Below are 17,174 nucleotides of genomic sequence, written 5' to 3'. Positions count from 1 at the left end.
TGTTGGAGGGGATGATGGGAAATACACGACGAATTTTATTCTCCACCTGTAATTTTTTTTTAAAAGAAAATACGTAGCCGTCTTCACATACACCCCTGACCTCAGAAGTAGGGCCGGGCAATGGCAAACGTCACCCAAAAGCGAGAAAAGGAAGGAGAGGCTGATAAGGGAGCATGGCCAAAGGAGCTCAAAACAGACTCCTGTCAGGAAAAGTCAAGCCGCTCTTCCAGATGCCTTGAACGAGTGATGGGATATCAAGGCCGCCGATTCCCACTGCTTTATCTGGCCCAGAGTTTGCGGCTGCCTTGGAATCAGAGAGTCAAGGATAACAAAGTAAAGGCAGGTCTTCTCACATCTGTAAAGGGAAAGGATTTCTCGCGGCCATCACGAGTACAGGACAAAGTTCAAGGCTTTGATGTGGGACTTGTGTAAATTATTTGACCACCCCTGAGCTCATAGTTCCCTGTCTACAGAATGGGGCTGATACCACCTACCCATCAGGGTGTATGTAATCACCTCTTGGGATTCCATTCCTAACCTGGGAAGCACAGAGCCTGCATGCAGTACGCATTAATCAATGTTCACCCCCCATCTCCCAAAGTTTCTGTCTACAATTTCTCAAAGCCTGTGGGTCTGTGGTTCTAGTTTATTAGGATTACAACTGAGGCTTATAAACCATGTTTGCTCCTTAAGTCTGCTAGATGCTGTGTGCCCCCTAAATTCGTGTATTTTGTCATTCAAAAAATAAAAAAAAAAAACACATGCATGAAAACTTACACACCCAGGAATTTTCCCTTCAAAAGCAAACTGTCTGGAACTGCTATTTAAAAATGGCCTTCAAATCCAGTTGATGAACCAGACAGTAAAAAAAAAAAAAAAATCCCAATTTAATGCCCAGCACCTCATTTAAACGTCCCATCAGCCCTATGAGAAAGATTTCCCAGTGGTCTGCTGAGAAAATTCAGGGTCAGGGAGGTCAGGCAACTGACCAAAGATTTGGGGGCTAGTAAATGGTAACACCAGGACTTGACCTCAAGTCTTCAAAGTCAAGCTGCATGACCTGGGTTTTATTACTTTACACTTACAACCATATATGGACAGCCATCCTGCTAGACGTGGATGTGTACCTGAAAAAACTCTTCTGTTATATTCACATTTTAAGGAGTTTTGGGATTAAAAAAAAACAAAACCTGAACTTTCAAACTAAAAAACGTTCACATTAAAGGCAGATAGATCCATCTTGAATACCACCTTACTGTTATGTTCTTTTTTTTCCCTCATTTTTTTTTAATTGACGTATAGTCAGTTTACAATGTTGTGTCAATTTCTGGTGCACAGCATAGTGTTTCAGTCATACATATACATACATATATTCCTTTTCATTTTCTTTTTCATTACAGGTTACTAAAAGATACTGAATATAGTTCCCTGTACTCTACAGTAGAAACTTGTGGTTTATCTATTCTAGGTATATAGCAGTCAGTATCTGCAGATCTCGGACTCCCAGTGTATCCCTTCCCATCCCCTTCCGCCCTGGTATGCTCTTAAGTGAAATAAAAAGCTCAGAGCCCTGGTACTACACAGACATCTCCCTGGCATGTGGGAGGGAAGCAGGCCTGAGAAAGGTTAGCAACCAGCTGATATCAGGGCAACTCAAAAGCAGAATTCAAATGTCTGGACTCACGGTCAGACGAGTCGCAGGTAACCTTTGTATGAGCTTCTGAACACCCTTCGGCACAACTGTTAGCCGACACGGTGTCAGGTGCCCTGCATTCAGAGATGCACAAAGTGGACATCTGCTAACATCTCCTGTTCTTCCGAAGGCACAGTGTATGGGCCCAGCAGACGTGGGCGCTGACTCAGACATGCCTTGAGCTCTCAAAGAGCACACAGGCTCACAGCAGACTCACTCAAATACACAAGACAGCAGGAAAAGTGTGCAAAGTAGCAGCATATTCAGTGTCTTTTAAGGGTCACAAAGAGCTCTGTTGATGATGACTTCTAAACTGAGCCTGAACGCCCAAGAGGACTTCCACGTACAAGGAGGAGGGAAATCGGCCCAGAGAACACGACGTGCTAAGGCCTTGAGACGAGTTCAGGGTGTTCTCGGAGAAAGTGACTAATCTGGTGAGGCCAGTGGCAGCAAACATGGAGGGATGCGGTGGGACAGAGGCTGGAAAGGAATGCTGTGGCCAGAACATGGAGGACCTCATGTGCCAGGCTAAAACACTGGCTCTTGAGACTTATGGGTATTGTATTTTGGAAAATGACACATGAGAAAGTCAAAGGGTAGAGCTTTTGGAACTGAATCCCCTTCCACGGTCAGCTTCCGAGCACAGCAAGGGTGGGAGTGTCTACAGGAAAGCTTCCTCTGGGACTCCTTCTCTGTGATCCCACCCACAGAGAAGTCAGAGGAGGGGGTAGCCCTCAAACTGCCCCAAACCCACACTTTCCCTGACCCTCCCCTCTAGGCTGGAACTCTCATCCACAGAAGACCCAGGAAGGAAACCAAGTCTCATGTTCCAAGCAGGATGCCCACTCTGCCATCAAGGGAGTGCCAGCACTATCCAACTCGATGAATCAGAAGAACATGGGCTAAACACAGGCTCTAGTCTCTTCCGTGTCACTCACGAAGCAGGAGCCAGAGGCCAATCCAGCACGTACAGTGTGTGCTCAAAGCTCCATATCACAGATCTCCCAGCCAGGCCTGGCACCGCATGACTGGGGCCTAGAAATGAGCCTGCACTGATGCCACCAGTGAGATTACAAAGAATCCTTTCCCTTAAAGGAGACTTTCTGGTATGTCCCAGATGTCAAAGGCACAGAGAGATATAATTTCTTTCCTGCCCTTAAAGAGCTCCCAGTCTAGAATGAGAACTAAAACATAAAGTAGGAGATGGCAAGTGCCAGAGAAGCACAGACAACCATACACATTCTCGTAACGCCCCGGAGGGTTGGTGTGATTCTTTGTACCCACTTGACAGATGAGGAAACTCATCAGGTTAATGGACCCAACAGATTGCACAGCTAGGAAGCATCACAGCCAAGATTCAAATCCAGATCCCATGCCTATAAGCACCCTACTCTTAACACTTCCTTGCCTCGGACTATTATGTTGTGAGTTAGCAGAACAGAGAACACCGAGAGCACTTCTGGTGTGGGGGAGCGTGGATGGTGAGGAGCGGATGGTGATCAGAGGGTACTTCATTTAGAAGGTGGCATCGTTGCAAAAGTTAACAGGAGGAGGAGTTCTATGGATGAAGATGGGGGAGGTCATCTCAGGCAAAAGAACAGCGTGAATTACAGCATGAAAGTGAGAGGACGCAGGGCCTGTCTGGGGAGTGGCAGGGCAGGCAGCTGGCTTAAGAATGAATGGGTGGGACCGTCCAGGACACTCACGTTGGACAGTTACTGCCGTCTGGTTAAGAAGAGTCCTCAGTCCCAGGGGCAGGGGTTTTTACTTAAATGCCCCAAATACTAGGAAAACGTTAAGAATGACAAGATAATTGAATCTATGGTCAGGGGACATACAGCTGAATATACCAGGAAAATAATAAATGTTTCAAAGCAGGACTGTGACATGGTCTCAGCTTTACTTGGGATTCTGTGCTTCAGTGCAAAGCCACACATTAACCTTTCAGGACCTGGGCCAGGGTCAGGAATAATGGGCCTTCAGGTCCTTGAAGGTCAGTGTAAGAGGGACACTGTACCCTGTGGAGGTTTGGACTTCAAAACCTGTCTCGTGGATCCTGATCTTCTTGAAAAGAGTTTCTACAGATCACTAAATGAATTCCAGGCCCTAGCTGGAGCACAAGTACCCCCACCCCCACCACCACCACTGCTGATGAACAGAGCGCTGAGAACAGGACGGGAGGTGTAAAATAAAATAAAATTCTGAGCCAGTCACTTCCTTTTAACGAAGGCATGGTTTCCTCATTGTAAAATGGAAACGATCATACTAACATAGCTAGGTTATTGTGAGCATTAACACTAAATCTGTAAAACTAAATATAAGGATATGTGTTTCTACATGCAGGGTGACATGTTTAGAATAGGTGCGTCCCTTGAAAGCCACCACGTTGGTAGGAATAGCATAAAAATTACCCAATCCTCTTGGAGAAGTATCTAAATCTGGAATTGCCAACAATTTTTCCCCCTGTTGAAAATTGAGCTATATTCCCCAGGCAAGTCATTACATCTTTTTGTGCCAAATTGTTTTCATCTTTTAAATGACCCAGTAATCCCACTTTGGGCAATATACATAAGGGAATAATCCAAAAGGAAAAAACAAGGCAATTTGTTCGGAGATGCCATTCAGAGCGCTATTTCTAACTCTTTATGTATCCCTCTATTATAGCACTTATCTCACTGTGCTGTAATTATCCACTCCCCTTCTACACGCCTCCAAATTATCTTTGAATCCATCTCCAGCACCTAGCACAATGCCTGGCATACAGTAAGAACTCAGTAAATGTTTGTTGACTAGATGAATGGGTAATATGAGAGAAATTTTAAAAGAAATTCGAGTGAGCAAAAACAAAGCATTGTTTTTAAGAGACGATGTGAAAGAGTTTAAAAAAAAAAACTGGTAACTATAGACTGCAGACTATTTGTGAAGAAGCCTCTGGAGTGAATTTCAGAGGATACAGTTTACGATCTCTGAGCATCCCCAGGCTTAGGTCAACCGCAGTACAAGACCGACACCTAAGGGCATGAGGTCTCATGCTAGGTCACTTTGGCCTGAAGGCCAGAGCACAAGCCTGGGTCAGGAATCTAAGATTCCAAATCTGACTTGGCCACTATCTTACACGGACTAAATCACCTAACCTTTCTGAGTCCAGTTTCTCCACTAAAAAACGGAGTATTTACAGGAAAGCCCAGGCCCATTAAAAGGAATTGGAGGGAGCAGGCAAGGGCCAGCAAGTGTAAATTCAAGTGTAAATGAAAGAGGAGGGCCTGAGGGGGCCCTGAGACCACGGTCCCCAAACCAAACTTTGAAACCCCAGCTCTTCCAGACCCTTACTGAGCCTTCCAGTGTACAGGGTGGTTGAGGCTCCTCACCACGGAGTTTACAGGAGGCAGGAGTCTCTGCAAGAACAGAGGACACATCAAGGAAACACAGTATGTTAAATATGGCCCATAAAGTCAACATCACTCCGAATGTTCCGTATTCTTGGTGGGAAAGAATGCTTTATCCAAATACCCAGAGAGAGCAAAGGAAGCGGCTTGTTCTGCGGGGCTTATTTTGGGGCGTTCCAGCAGCTCCCAGCCAGGAAGTCGGAGGCAGGAAGCCACTGCCCTCCATTCCCCGGCCAGAAGCTCAAGGTTAGAAACCAAAGCGGGAAGCGAGCACTAAGACTCAGTCCGGACCAGCGGCACGTCTTGGCACCCCCCAACTGCACGTGTTTTCACCGGGGTCAGGGTCTCTGGGATTTCTGCCCACTCGAGTTTGACATTTCTCTGGAGGAAACTGGGCTTGACATCCTGTAGACAGTCCCCACCAAAGCATGAACCCACCCGCTTTCTCCGGCTGCACCTTGCCGCCCTAATCGCTGTCACCTCCACCTCTCACCTGGATGATTGCGTCTCCTCTCCTTCCTGTTTCTACTCTTGCCCCTCCTTGCAATCCGTGTCCCCCACAGTGGCCGGAGCGATACTGGTAAACATGACTCAGACACTTCCCATGACCCCTCGACTAGGGTCCAAGCCCCTTCCCCAGCTCACTGACACCTACCAGCCCTGCCTCGCCCTCATCTCATGCTTCTCCCTGCAGCCCACTACCCCCCAGCACACTGGGCTCCTCTGTTCCTCAAACAAACCCTTTCCGACTCCCCACCCTGGCAACGAGCATGCCCTCTGCCTGCAATGCCCTCCTCCATGCAACTGTCATTCAGAGCACGGCTTCAACATAACTCCGGGGCCCTGCCTCCACTCCCTCACAGGCCGACCACCCTCTGTGAACCTTCCTGAGTGTCACCTACCGTTCTCTGCTGTTTACCTGCTCGTGTATGAACTGCCTCCTCCACACATACCTACTAGATTGTAAGTTCCAAGGGATCACTGTTTTGTGAGTCTTTTTCTTCACTCTAAACCCAGGACTGGATCAGCGCCCGGAACAGTACGAGGTACATAAGTGGGAATCCAATAAAGATTTAGTAAAACTAGAGGAATGCGTGCCACAGATGACAGAAACCTTCACGGTTGCTTGAAGGCAAGCAGGCCAGCACCGCGGCTAACAGCCCAGGCTTTGGAGTCCGCCGTGGAGCACTGATGCGTGCACGCAGGAGCTGTAGGAGTTCAGGCACATTTCCGAGGTCTTACCTTTCTCAGGTAAAAAGGGGACAACCGCACTGCCTTGTGGGAGTGCTGGGAGAACTGGAGGAGGTAAACCATGCGGAGCGCCTAGAGCAAGGCTCGGCAGGCGACACGTTCACTGTCATCAACTACAACCCCATCTTCCAGCTGGCAAAACTGAGGTTCAGAAAGGAACATGCATCATCGCCCAAGGTAGACACTGAGTCTGCAGCAGAGCCAGGTTACAAAATCCCATCTTCAGTCTCTGCTCACCAGGAAGGAGGATGGAAAAATAAGGTGAAGGAAAGGGATAAGGGTTACAAGAAATAAGAGCCACACCTCTCATTCCATTTGGGCTTCACATTTGGCTCTGAGCTTCCCAGGCACCAGTATAAACCAAGGAAAATACCTGAGGAAGTACAGTCCTTTGGAACACCTGGCTACCAAAATGCCCCGGTAACGTGAGAGGAGGTGTCACCATCCATGAGAACCACCCTGGTTTTTCACTCTTGCCAGCTGAATCCGATCACGTGCACTCTGAAGTCACACTACCTGGGTTCAAACCCCAGCTCCACTACTGTCTGCGAGGCGCTGGGCAACTTACTTAACCCCTCAAAGCCTCAGGTTCTTCTGCTACAAAATGGAGGTAAAAAGTAGTTCCTAAACGGATACACAAAAATGTGATCTGTATAATGTATGTAACAATGTATTATTATTCTAGCATAAAAAGGAAGGAAGTTCTGACATCTGCCCTCATGGATGAACCTTGAGGGCATTATGCTGAGTGAAATAAGCCGGCCACAAAAGGACCTATGCTGTATGACTCCACTTCTGTAAGATACCACAAGTAGTCATATTCATAGAGACTGAAGGTAGAATGTTGGTTGTCAGGGGCCGGGGGAGGGGAGAATGAGGAGTTACTGTTTAAATGGGGACAGAGTTACAGTTTTGCAAGATGAAAAGACTTCTGGAGACTGGTTGTATGACATGTAACTATAGTTAACACTACTGAGCTGTACCCTCAAAAATGGGTAAGGTGGTAAATGTTACGTGCAATGTACCAAAATCAAAAATAAAATTTTTTAAAAAGTACCGACACACAGGTAGCTGTGGTGGTAGATGAATGTAGGTCAAGGGCTTAGCCCGGCACTTGGCACCCAGAGAGCAGTCCGTGCACATCAGCTCCCCTTGTTCACAGTAACAGCCTTCACATTGTCACGGCCAACCCTAGCCCCTTAGGTGCCCCTGTCGTCAGCACCGCAGCAGGGAAACATCGCAAGCCTTCACCCTTCAAGGTAGCCTCTTCCCACCTACTGCCCACCTGGGGAGCAGCGTCTACAATCACAGCCCTGACGCAGGTGGGGAGGAGGAGACAGGTTTTGTGCAGACTCCTGGGCAAGTCCCTGCCTCCCCAGCGCTTCAGAGCAGCTTGAGAGCGGCCTCCCCACCCCTCCCCTCCCGCGGACCACACAAACTTGGGTCTCAGAGCACAGTCTCTCTCTATTATGATCTGCCACCTAACACCAGGAGCATCAAAGCACTTCCCCAAAACACGTCTCCAGAGTCTTCCCTGCCTTGGAGAAAGGGGCCCCCAAGCTGATGGGAAACTGGTCTAACTACAGAGTTACTGGTGATGGCCGTGTAACATTTGGGGAACTGAGATAGGTTGGTGCCCTCTTGGTCTCTGAGGAATGCTGCTGTCACATCAAAGAAGGCTAAAGAAGTGAGTGAGTGTGTGTGTGTGTGTGTGTGTCTAAAATCTATACAGAATCAGGGCTCACCTCTAAATAGGAATTACACTCCAGAAATCTTACAGCTTCGGAAACAGCGGAAGAGGCTTAGAAGGAAAGCCTTGCTCAGTGTCTTTCATGACCTGTGCATCATTCTCCCACGGGAGAAACTGAAATTAAGGCTCTGCTAGTCAGCTCACCCTTTTGGACAAGCTATCGCCCCCTTTCAGGAAAGAAAGAGATGCAGGCAGCAAAGCAGGTTGGAAGATAGCAACTCAGTCTCAAACAACATTCACATGACCGAAAGCAGAGAAAGGTAAGTAGAAACCAGAGAAGGGAAAGAAAGTAAAATTTAAAAAAAAAATTTTTTCAGGGATCTGAGTCCATGTAACATGATACAAAGAAGTCTGACCTGGGAGAAGTTGGTTCTAGTTCTCAATTTCTCACCAATTATATCAGTAAGTGTGGACAGCTCTGACATCTCTGAGTCCCAGCTTCATCTGTCAAATGGGCTTCTTCTCAGCCTTTGCCTAAAGGGGCAGCTTCGGTGTAGTGGAAGGAGGAATGACCTGACAGTGAAAAAGACCTAGGTTGTAACCCCACCTAATTAGCCTGGTGAGCTGCGCTCCTGGGTCCCCCTCCCCGCCCACAACCACACTGTAAAATGAGACAGATCAACTGCATCTAAGACCCCTTCACCAGTCCATCACACCTACCCAACGTGCCGCACACCAGGCATTCACTGCAGACTGTGGATGCTGTGCAAATATTATACAGCAACATTTTGCATACTCTTAAGTCCGACCATAACTCTGCTTTTCAAGATAAAATATCTCTCCCCAAATGTCCACAAACATCCCTTCTGCCTAACAATGTTGCTTTATCCCTGGCGATCAGACAGGCAGCAAGTCACCAATATCTTCCTCCCCAACTCAAGCCAGGCCTCAGGTGGGAGGAAATAACTGTGTAATATTTTTACATACAAACAGAATTTTTCCTCAGGCTAAGCCCGTCTCTAAACCCCACTGTGAGAAGTATTCCCCTGGGAAAGCAGCTGTCCACACCCAAAGGAAAGGAGCCTGCGCTCCCAGCCACATGTCCCATCCCCAAGCAAGCCACCCAGCCCTCGCGACTCTGAGCCCCCCGTCCACAGACAGAAATGCCACTCGCTCTGGCAATAATGATACTCACGCGCCGTCAGGCCCCACAGGCAGCCGGCCCTCCGCTGGCCCTCACTCGCTCTCACACACCCTGAGTCCCACGGCAAGGAGGTGGTCCCCAGGCCTGAGGGGAACAGCACTGAGACATTCTGTCCTCAGCTCCCAGAGCAAGGGGCAAAGGAATGGAGGGGGAGGGGCGGGGGGAGGGGGCGACTTTGTTTCTGGAAACAAGAATTCAAATCCTGCTTCTCCTAAACCCTGAGTCACCTCCTTCCCTTCCAATAGATCAGTGTGGTGGGTAAACATTTCCATATATGGAGAAGCAGGCTGGAGGAAGTCAGAAAAATCACCCTTCTCTCCTCTGGCACTTGAAGAACATGCCCCACTGAAGACAGAATTCCTTACTCGGAGCAAATGATTAACCCCCAAAGAAGCAGGGTCTCAACTATTTCACAGGCTCTCCTGTTACAGGGGGAGGACTCCCCTGCCCAGACAAGGAAGTCCCTGGTTTGAGAGGCTTTAAGTTCACCAGGAACAGGGCCATCTAGAATGAAGCTACATTTCTGAGGTCAATTTAGTAACTCGAGGGAGAGGGAGGGATTCGGAAGATGCACCTGAAGAATCCAGCTCCCAGTTCTTTAGCGGCAGATGGGCCCTGAAACATCCCTCGGGCCCCAGCCCCTGACCCCCTTGAGCCGTAACTTCTCTTGGGAACTTAATGTCCTGCGAGTTCTTCATAGGATAGACCCCAGGCAGGAAGACCCAGGACAAAACCAGACTTCCAGAGAACACCGCAGGGGAGTGAAGGGACACAAGGGTGAGATGCCTGATTAAATGTATAAGATTATTTCCTTCTGTTTGTGAGATGAATGCCAATCTGAAGGTCCAGAAAAGCGTTTGATGACTGAATTGAACCAGTGAAGTCAATCAGGGATGAATCTGGTCTAAAATGACTCCAGACTGAATTAGAGGAGGAGAAAGGAGACAGAGGTGAGATGCTGGGGGAAATAAGAATGTGGGGAGGAAGGGGTCTGTTCAGAGAGGGAATCCACGTCTTGGCATCCCAGTGGTTCTGTTTCTTAGCACGATCTTGTTCTCCTATTGGCCGCAAAGGCTTTCTGTGGGTCAGATGAGCCATTTTCGAGAAGCATCGCCCACTTGCTGGCTTTTGGGCCCCCAACATAAGGCTGCTTGTTCTTATCCCCAGAGGATTTCCAACAAACAAAAAGCACTGGTCAGGGAGCCAGGGGTTCCAAGCCTTACGTCCAGGTCAGTCGCTTCATAACACTTTGGATAAATCAGTTCTCCTCTTGCAACTTATTTTCTCTCATCTATAAACTGGGTAGATATCCCAAAATTGTCCAACTATGGGCTCTAAAAGCAGCTTCTACCCAGGCTGTTGAAATAGTCCTGCCAGTAATTTTGATCACTTCTTTTCTATTTTTGCAAGTGTGCCACCAGTACATGAAAAAATAGCAAGAATTTCTTATTTATTGCATGCTTAACAAATGAACACAAATATAAGTGACTATTCAATGACGTAAGGAAACAGGATCAGAAAACCTTCCACCACGTGCCAGAATCGGAACTCAGCACAGAATTCTTGCCACTGCAGTACTCCCAGGAGGCCCCAGCGGCAGGCTTGAAGACAGTAAAGAGATGGTCCTCGTTTGTTATTTTTTGTTTGTTTTAATTTTCATTATAAACAAACCCTTGTGTTGAGGGCTAACTTTTAATAGACTGCAGCAAGGCAGCTGCTCTGCCACATACGAAACCCCGACCGAGATGGTCCTCGTTTGTAACTGAGACGAGACCAGCCATCAGACTTGGCGGTTCTGTAGAAAGATTGCCCTCTCTTCGGGAGCTCAGAGTCCCTTTCGGTATTCTAACAGGAGCATTTCAGTAGAGGAAAGAGCTATGCCATGGGACATAGCAGCCCACGGATGGCCTGGGAACTCTGAAACAACCAAGGTCCAAGGAGGGAGCTGCAGGGAGAGGCATATAAACCAGAAAGGAAGGTCTACAGCCACCCTGCGCTCTGCTAACAGTATGTGAAGATCAGTCTCCACATCCATAAAAGGGCCCTTCAGCCCTTAACGCATATGTGAATTTCTTCCTCTTGACCACTAAGCACCCCTGGCTCTGGGACCTCAAGAGCCATAAAGGTCGCTGAACCCAATGTCCTTCCTTCTTATGAATCCCCATGGCATCCCCGAGGTCTCCATGAGGTGGAGATCATTATCTTCTGCAGCTGTAAATTCCGTCTTTCCAACAGAAAGTTCTTCCTTATATGGAAAGAAATATGGCTCCCAGGCCTTCAACCTCTGGCTCCTTGTTCCGCCTCTTCGAACCATGCAAACAGCTTATGTCTATCTCACGGGTCTGGAATTTTTGTCAGTGAATTTCGGATATAGGAATGAAGTTATCCAAGAGCTTATCCCTCGGTCACTCAGGCTGCTTCCTGAACACATCACACCACTAACTCCTAACGTATCTGTTGCCAACTTGAGATCCACCCTTTTTGGGTTTTTCCAACAAGTGTTCATGCTACACCACCCATTCTGCCTTGTGCGTTCACAAGACATACTCTATTAAATCCTGGTCATTGAGAAAAGAGAGAACACGGGCCTTCGAGATCAGTTCTTCATCCACCTCGACCCCATCACTACACCACATTCCCACCCTTTGTGGACGAAGCTCAGGAATGCAGACCCCACTCCCAGTTCCGCTCTCCTGCTCCCCAGCCCGGACCTGAAACTGTCTCCAGGATGCAAGGCTGTTCCAAGGAACATTAAGACAGAGCTCTGAGGAAAAGAGGACCCTGCCAACAAAAGTGCTCTCAGAATATCAAAGCAGCCTGCAGGCAGGGCAGCAGGGACAACTTGCTGATCACAGGGCGGGGAGCTCGGGATCCCTGACGACCATTCTGGACCTCAGTGTCCTTGCAAAAGGGGAGGGGGAGCAGGAAGTGTTCTTTCCTGCCACAGTTCTGATATGGCACTATTTGGATTCAAGGTGCATGCAGTAATGATGTCTCAGATGAGCAGCATCCTTCACTGTTTAGCAAATAAATGCTTTCCCAGACAGTCTCATCTAATCTCTACTGACATCTCCCCCCTAGAGGTTTAGATCCAATGAAATGATAGGAAAACTGAGGCTCAGGGAGGTTACCTGTATTTCCAAAGTCACGCTGACAATAAGTAGTAGAAAGAACATTGATTTAAGAGTTAAACTATTTAAGATTCCACTTCCAGTTCTGCCACAGACAAAATGTATGAACCCTGGCCAACTGTTTGAACTTTCCTAAACCTCAGTTTCTACACCTGAAAATTAGAGATTAAAGTAGCCCCTCTGCCTACCTCTCAGAGCAGTTATGAGGATCAAATGAGATAATTCCAGTGAAAGCCGTCTGGAAAACCAGGAGGCGTTACAAAAGCGCAGGGGATTATTGTGTGATTACTTGTCAATGACTGTGCATCCCATTACAAATACACAAAGCAGTGAGGTCATTCTCAAGACAAAGAAACATTAAGGCTCTGGGAATTGAAGGAAAATGATTCAGTGTTCTAAGGGCTTTGCCTATATGCTCTTCACTCGTGCAGCTGAAACTCAGCAGCAACTGTCAGATTTTCAGCCGCCAAGTCACAAATGTCTAAAGGACCACTCAAGACAAACTCTCCTTTTTCAAATGCCGGGCCAAAAGGAGGTAATAGAGATGGGCGTTGGGAAGACCCCCTGAGAGGCTCGGTTCCGGAAACGTGACCTGCCGTGTTTTCCTTGGAGAAGTTGTTAGAAACACAGGCTCCAGTCTCCCTGCAACAAGCCCGTGGGGAAATAAACCTACCGTCCAGAGCTATTTACCAGAGAGCACGAAGAAAGCTCCCGAGCATGAATTAATCAAGGGCACAGGATATTTCAAGTTGCAGATTCCAAAAGAAATCTCCAACCCATTAATGTCAGCCCGGCTCACAGAGGCTCCGCCTGGAGTTCAGGGAGCCCAAGCAGCAGGGAAGCACACGTACACGCTGGAGGTCCCGCGGCAGGGCACCGGGAGGACAGAGGGCACCCAGGAAGCTCTGAGAGCCCAGGTCCGGCTTCCCTCAGGGCTCTCCCAACGCGCTAGGCATCAGGATTCTCTTCAACTTCTGCAAAGACCCAAGACATCAAGGTCATTTAGGAGGGGCCAGGCCTTCCCCAGAAATCCAACCCCAAGGCTGATGAGTGCACAGCTCAGTGAGGATTGTTTTCCGGTTTGCATTTTTTCATGTTTCCCTGTGCTTAACGTTGGAGAAAGGCACTAAATCAGTGTGTCGCCTAGATGTGCGATTCCAGCCGTAGGTGCGTGCCTGCATCCTCAGGGATGCTACGGCAAAGGGCTGTGAGATGCACACAACTTCAAGGAGCTCACAAACGTGGAAGACAAAGGCTGACCATAACCCAGGACAAGAGACTTCAGTAGGGTTCCCCTCCATGGGAGGGACAGACTTCTGGGCTAGCTATTAAAAGAGGGTAGGACAGGACAGGGAAAAGGGGAGGTAAAGGAATAAAGGACACTCCAGGCTAAGAAAAGATTTGAGCCCAGGAAATAAGGAATTACGTCCCGTGAACAGCAAGCTTAGAGGATATGCGGGCCACTGGCAGGAGAGGTGGGCAGGTGGGTAGAGACAAGCACAGGAAGCCAGCAAGGTAAACTGAAGCCAAATGACTGTTGTAGGCTGGGGTAACTGGATTCCATTTCTAGAAGCAGAGTGGGTTTTTTTGAGAATCCATCTCTGATCACACCATTGGGCAGACTTAAAAATTAATCTCTTTGGCTCCTCATTGCTAGATAACAACAATGGCAACTACAATGTACTTAATCTGTGCTGAGCACTGTGCTCAGCAGGCTGCAGACACTGTCCCGTTTAATCCCACCAGCAACCCTGTGGACTGGGCAGCCTGGCTCCCTAACACAGAGGAGGAAATGAAGGCTTAAAGAAAAAGTCAACTGTGCCCAGTGTTAGACATAGGAAGTGCAAGAGGCCAGGCTTAACTAACTCACAGTGCAGATGCAACCCTTGCAACTCTAGACCGAGCTCTCTAATTTCTAACCCTCCTTGCTATTGTCCAGGCCCTCCCCAACCCGTTTCTAGGAGATAGACTCATCCTCACTATCACACATAATAATCCTGTATAACAAACATAACGATCACCAAAAACAGTTGACAAAATTCCTTATTTGCTTCCATCTCCCCACGAAGCCCGTGGAATCAGGAAACTTGCCTGTGTTCTCAGCGCTGTGCACACAGTGGACAATCAATACTTGCACGTTATTCAGTTAGACAATGTCTTTGAAGGTTCGGCCAGGAAAATAACACAGTACTGGCTGTAATTTCTACTCCCTTCTGCATGGAAATGGAAGTGATCTCAACAAGGGTCCCAAGGCCCAAAGGGGAGATGTAGCCAAGTTAAAAGATAGCAGTCAGAGCCATTCAGGGGCTGCGTGACCTTGAACCTGCAGCGGTGTTCCCGAGGTGCTTCCCCTCAGAGAGAAGTGGACAGAACACACATTTCCTTGAAAAAGAGAAAGCGCGCCTGAACCCTCACAACTGTGACTTGTGCCAAGAAGCCACTTTGCCTTCAGCCTTAGTGCGAGGATAAACTGGGCTAGCACAGTGGTTTTCAAACTTTCGCCCCCTGGCAGTGAAGCTTTTCCTTTAAGCAAAATGCTTTGCAGGTGCTTAGCTTGTAACAAAGATAAAAGCCAAGCTGCTAAGCCTGGGCTCCAGAGCCCCCTTCCCTCCTACTATTCTGCCCCCTCGTCACCTCCCCACCCCACACTTCAACCCCAAAGCCCCTCTCAGAGTCTCCCAGGCTCAGAGGAGCACAGCTTGGAAACCCGCAGCCTCTGAGCACTTCACAGTCCCTTCCAGCTCTGGTAACCTCCGAGGTCTGAGATGTTCCTCCTTGCCAGGTAGCTCTGCATTTTCAGCAACGAGACAGGCAATACGTAGTGTAACCGGGAAGAAAGAGGTCTCGAATCAGAAAACCTGGATGATAATCTGTTTAGAACCTGTGTTCTCATACACAAGTTATTTATTTAAATATTGCTAAGCCTCACTTTTCTCATCTATAAAATAGGAAATAATAGTTATCGACTTATTAAGGCTTTTATGAGAGTTAACTAATTATTAAATATGCATGAGTTGCTGAGTAGAATGCAACAAAAATACTGGGCTATGACCACTTCATCTATAAGTGTATCTAAGCCCACAGATGGAAAAGCAGGTAGCACTGTGTCCAGGGCAAAGAAGATGCTCAGTCAGTGACAGGGGTCCATTTCTTTCCTTCCTTGCTCTCTTGGACATTTTCAATCTAAATAAACAATCGGACGGCAACAGAGAGCTGGAGGGAAGGATGCATTTTGTGTCCTCAGCACTGTGGACACAAATTCCCTGTAACTCATTTTTCAAAATCTTACATCTTGCCTCTGGAAACTTTGAAACTCATGGCCATCTTAGGCCTCCAAGGATGTCTACCAAGACGGTCCAGGTTGGAGAAAGTGGGTCTGAGAAAACTAGTGACCTAGGTCATGGGTACAAAAGAACATGTCAGATCTGGCATCCCAGGACCTGGCTTCCACACCGACCAGTTTAGTGGCTGGAGAAATCCCACCTGCTCTCTGGGCCTCAGTTTCCTGGTCTGTAAAATAGAGATGAGACCCATCCCGCCTTCTGCCTCCCCGTGATGTTATACAGAGCCAGGAAGTTACTGGGTGTGAAAACGCTCGACAGCTTCACAGCTCTGTACCTGTACAAGTAATATCATTTGTATTACAACCGCAAGTAAAAAGTTGAACCACTGAAAAAAATTACTTAGAATGTGCCCAAAACTTGAGAATTACCCTGTTCTGAGGCCCCTGCTCCAGCTACAAGATTCCCTGTCTCTCACCCGAGTTTTGTCCCAGGTTCCCTGAACATCCTGAGGGTGCCACCAGATTAACCCCCAACTTCACAGCTTTTCCAGCCGACCCCTCATCAGTGCTGTGAACTGCACTCAGGCCAGCACTCACGGCCTCCAGGACGAGCCTCAACCCATCTTTCCAGCCACATCTCCTATGACATTTGTGGGGTGAATCCCTGGCTCCAGGGAAGACTGTACCCCCAGTTTCCCCCAAGTCCAAAAATGTGGACTTCATGCTTCCCCCCATGGGCATGCCTCCAAATCTGAGTGCAAGACCTCCTTACTGTGCAGTGGGGAAGAGGGACCCTTGGGAGTGTCCTGCGATCCGAGTGTGGTCAGCATGTTTTCACTGTCCCATCCTTTCTCTAAAGATGGTCCCACCAATTACTGGTCCATAAATACCCACATCATGATAAGAAGAAACATTTCTGTATTTCTTTGTAAACAAAGCTCTTCACATGCTCCCCTTTTTAAATGCTTAATGTGAGATATGAGCATGACACCCATTTCACAAATGAGGACCCTGAGGGCCCAGAACACAGTCAGCAGCTGAGCCGACAGCCAAGCCCAGGGCTTTGGCTCCAGACCTCTGCACCACACTCTCCCCCAGGAGCAGAGTGCAACTGAAACCCTGGTAGAAGAGGTGCCGGCCTCCCAGCCAGCTCAGTGCATGGCCCAGGGCACCTCACTTTCCTTCTCTGAGCCATAAAACGAGGGCTCTGAGGTCATCCCTCACATCTGCACACCCCTCTCCTTCCCCTTGAAAGACTTCAGAAGTGAAACCTTAGAGAGAAACTAGCAAGGTAATGTCTTACCTATGTGTTTGGTCAATTCCATCCCGAGCTCTCCCTCCCAAAAGCCCAAAAGAAGGAAGAGGGACTGACCCGAGTGTCAAAAAGCCACCACGACTTAGGACAGCAGCATCACCACGCACACCGGCAAGCCGCTCCCCAAGAAACACTGCCGTCATGGTCACAGCGCATGAGCCTTGTCAGCAAACTGCTCGTTTGTCTGGCAATTTTTAATAAGCTCAAGATGCACAAGCATC

The 17,174-nt window shown here is 48.2% G+C and overlaps 1 protein-coding gene across 6 annotated transcripts in view; it reads right to left on the bottom strand.

The window, feature by feature from the left end:
* LPP (LIM domain containing preferred translocation partner in lipoma) overlaps positions 1-17,174 on the bottom strand; it is a 629,315-nt gene that overhangs the window by 567,767 nt on the left and 44,374 nt on the right. The window contains exon 1 of one of the 6 annotated variants that reach the window (XM_015236609.3): positions 9,216-9,352. The exons of the other annotated variants lie outside the window; for them this stretch is intronic. The gene's annotated coding sequence lies outside the window, so the exon portion shown is untranslated. Of the gene's footprint in view, positions 1-9,215; positions 9,353-17,174 lie in introns of those variants that run through there. 6 annotated transcript variants of the gene reach the window in all.

The sequence above is a fragment of the Vicugna pacos genome, chromosome 1 (assembly GCF_048564905.1).
Source record: "Vicugna pacos chromosome 1, VicPac4, whole genome shotgun sequence".
Taxonomy (NCBI): domain Eukaryota; kingdom Metazoa; phylum Chordata; class Mammalia; order Artiodactyla; family Camelidae; genus Vicugna; species Vicugna pacos.
This window is presented reverse-complemented; position numbering and strand designations above follow the sequence as displayed.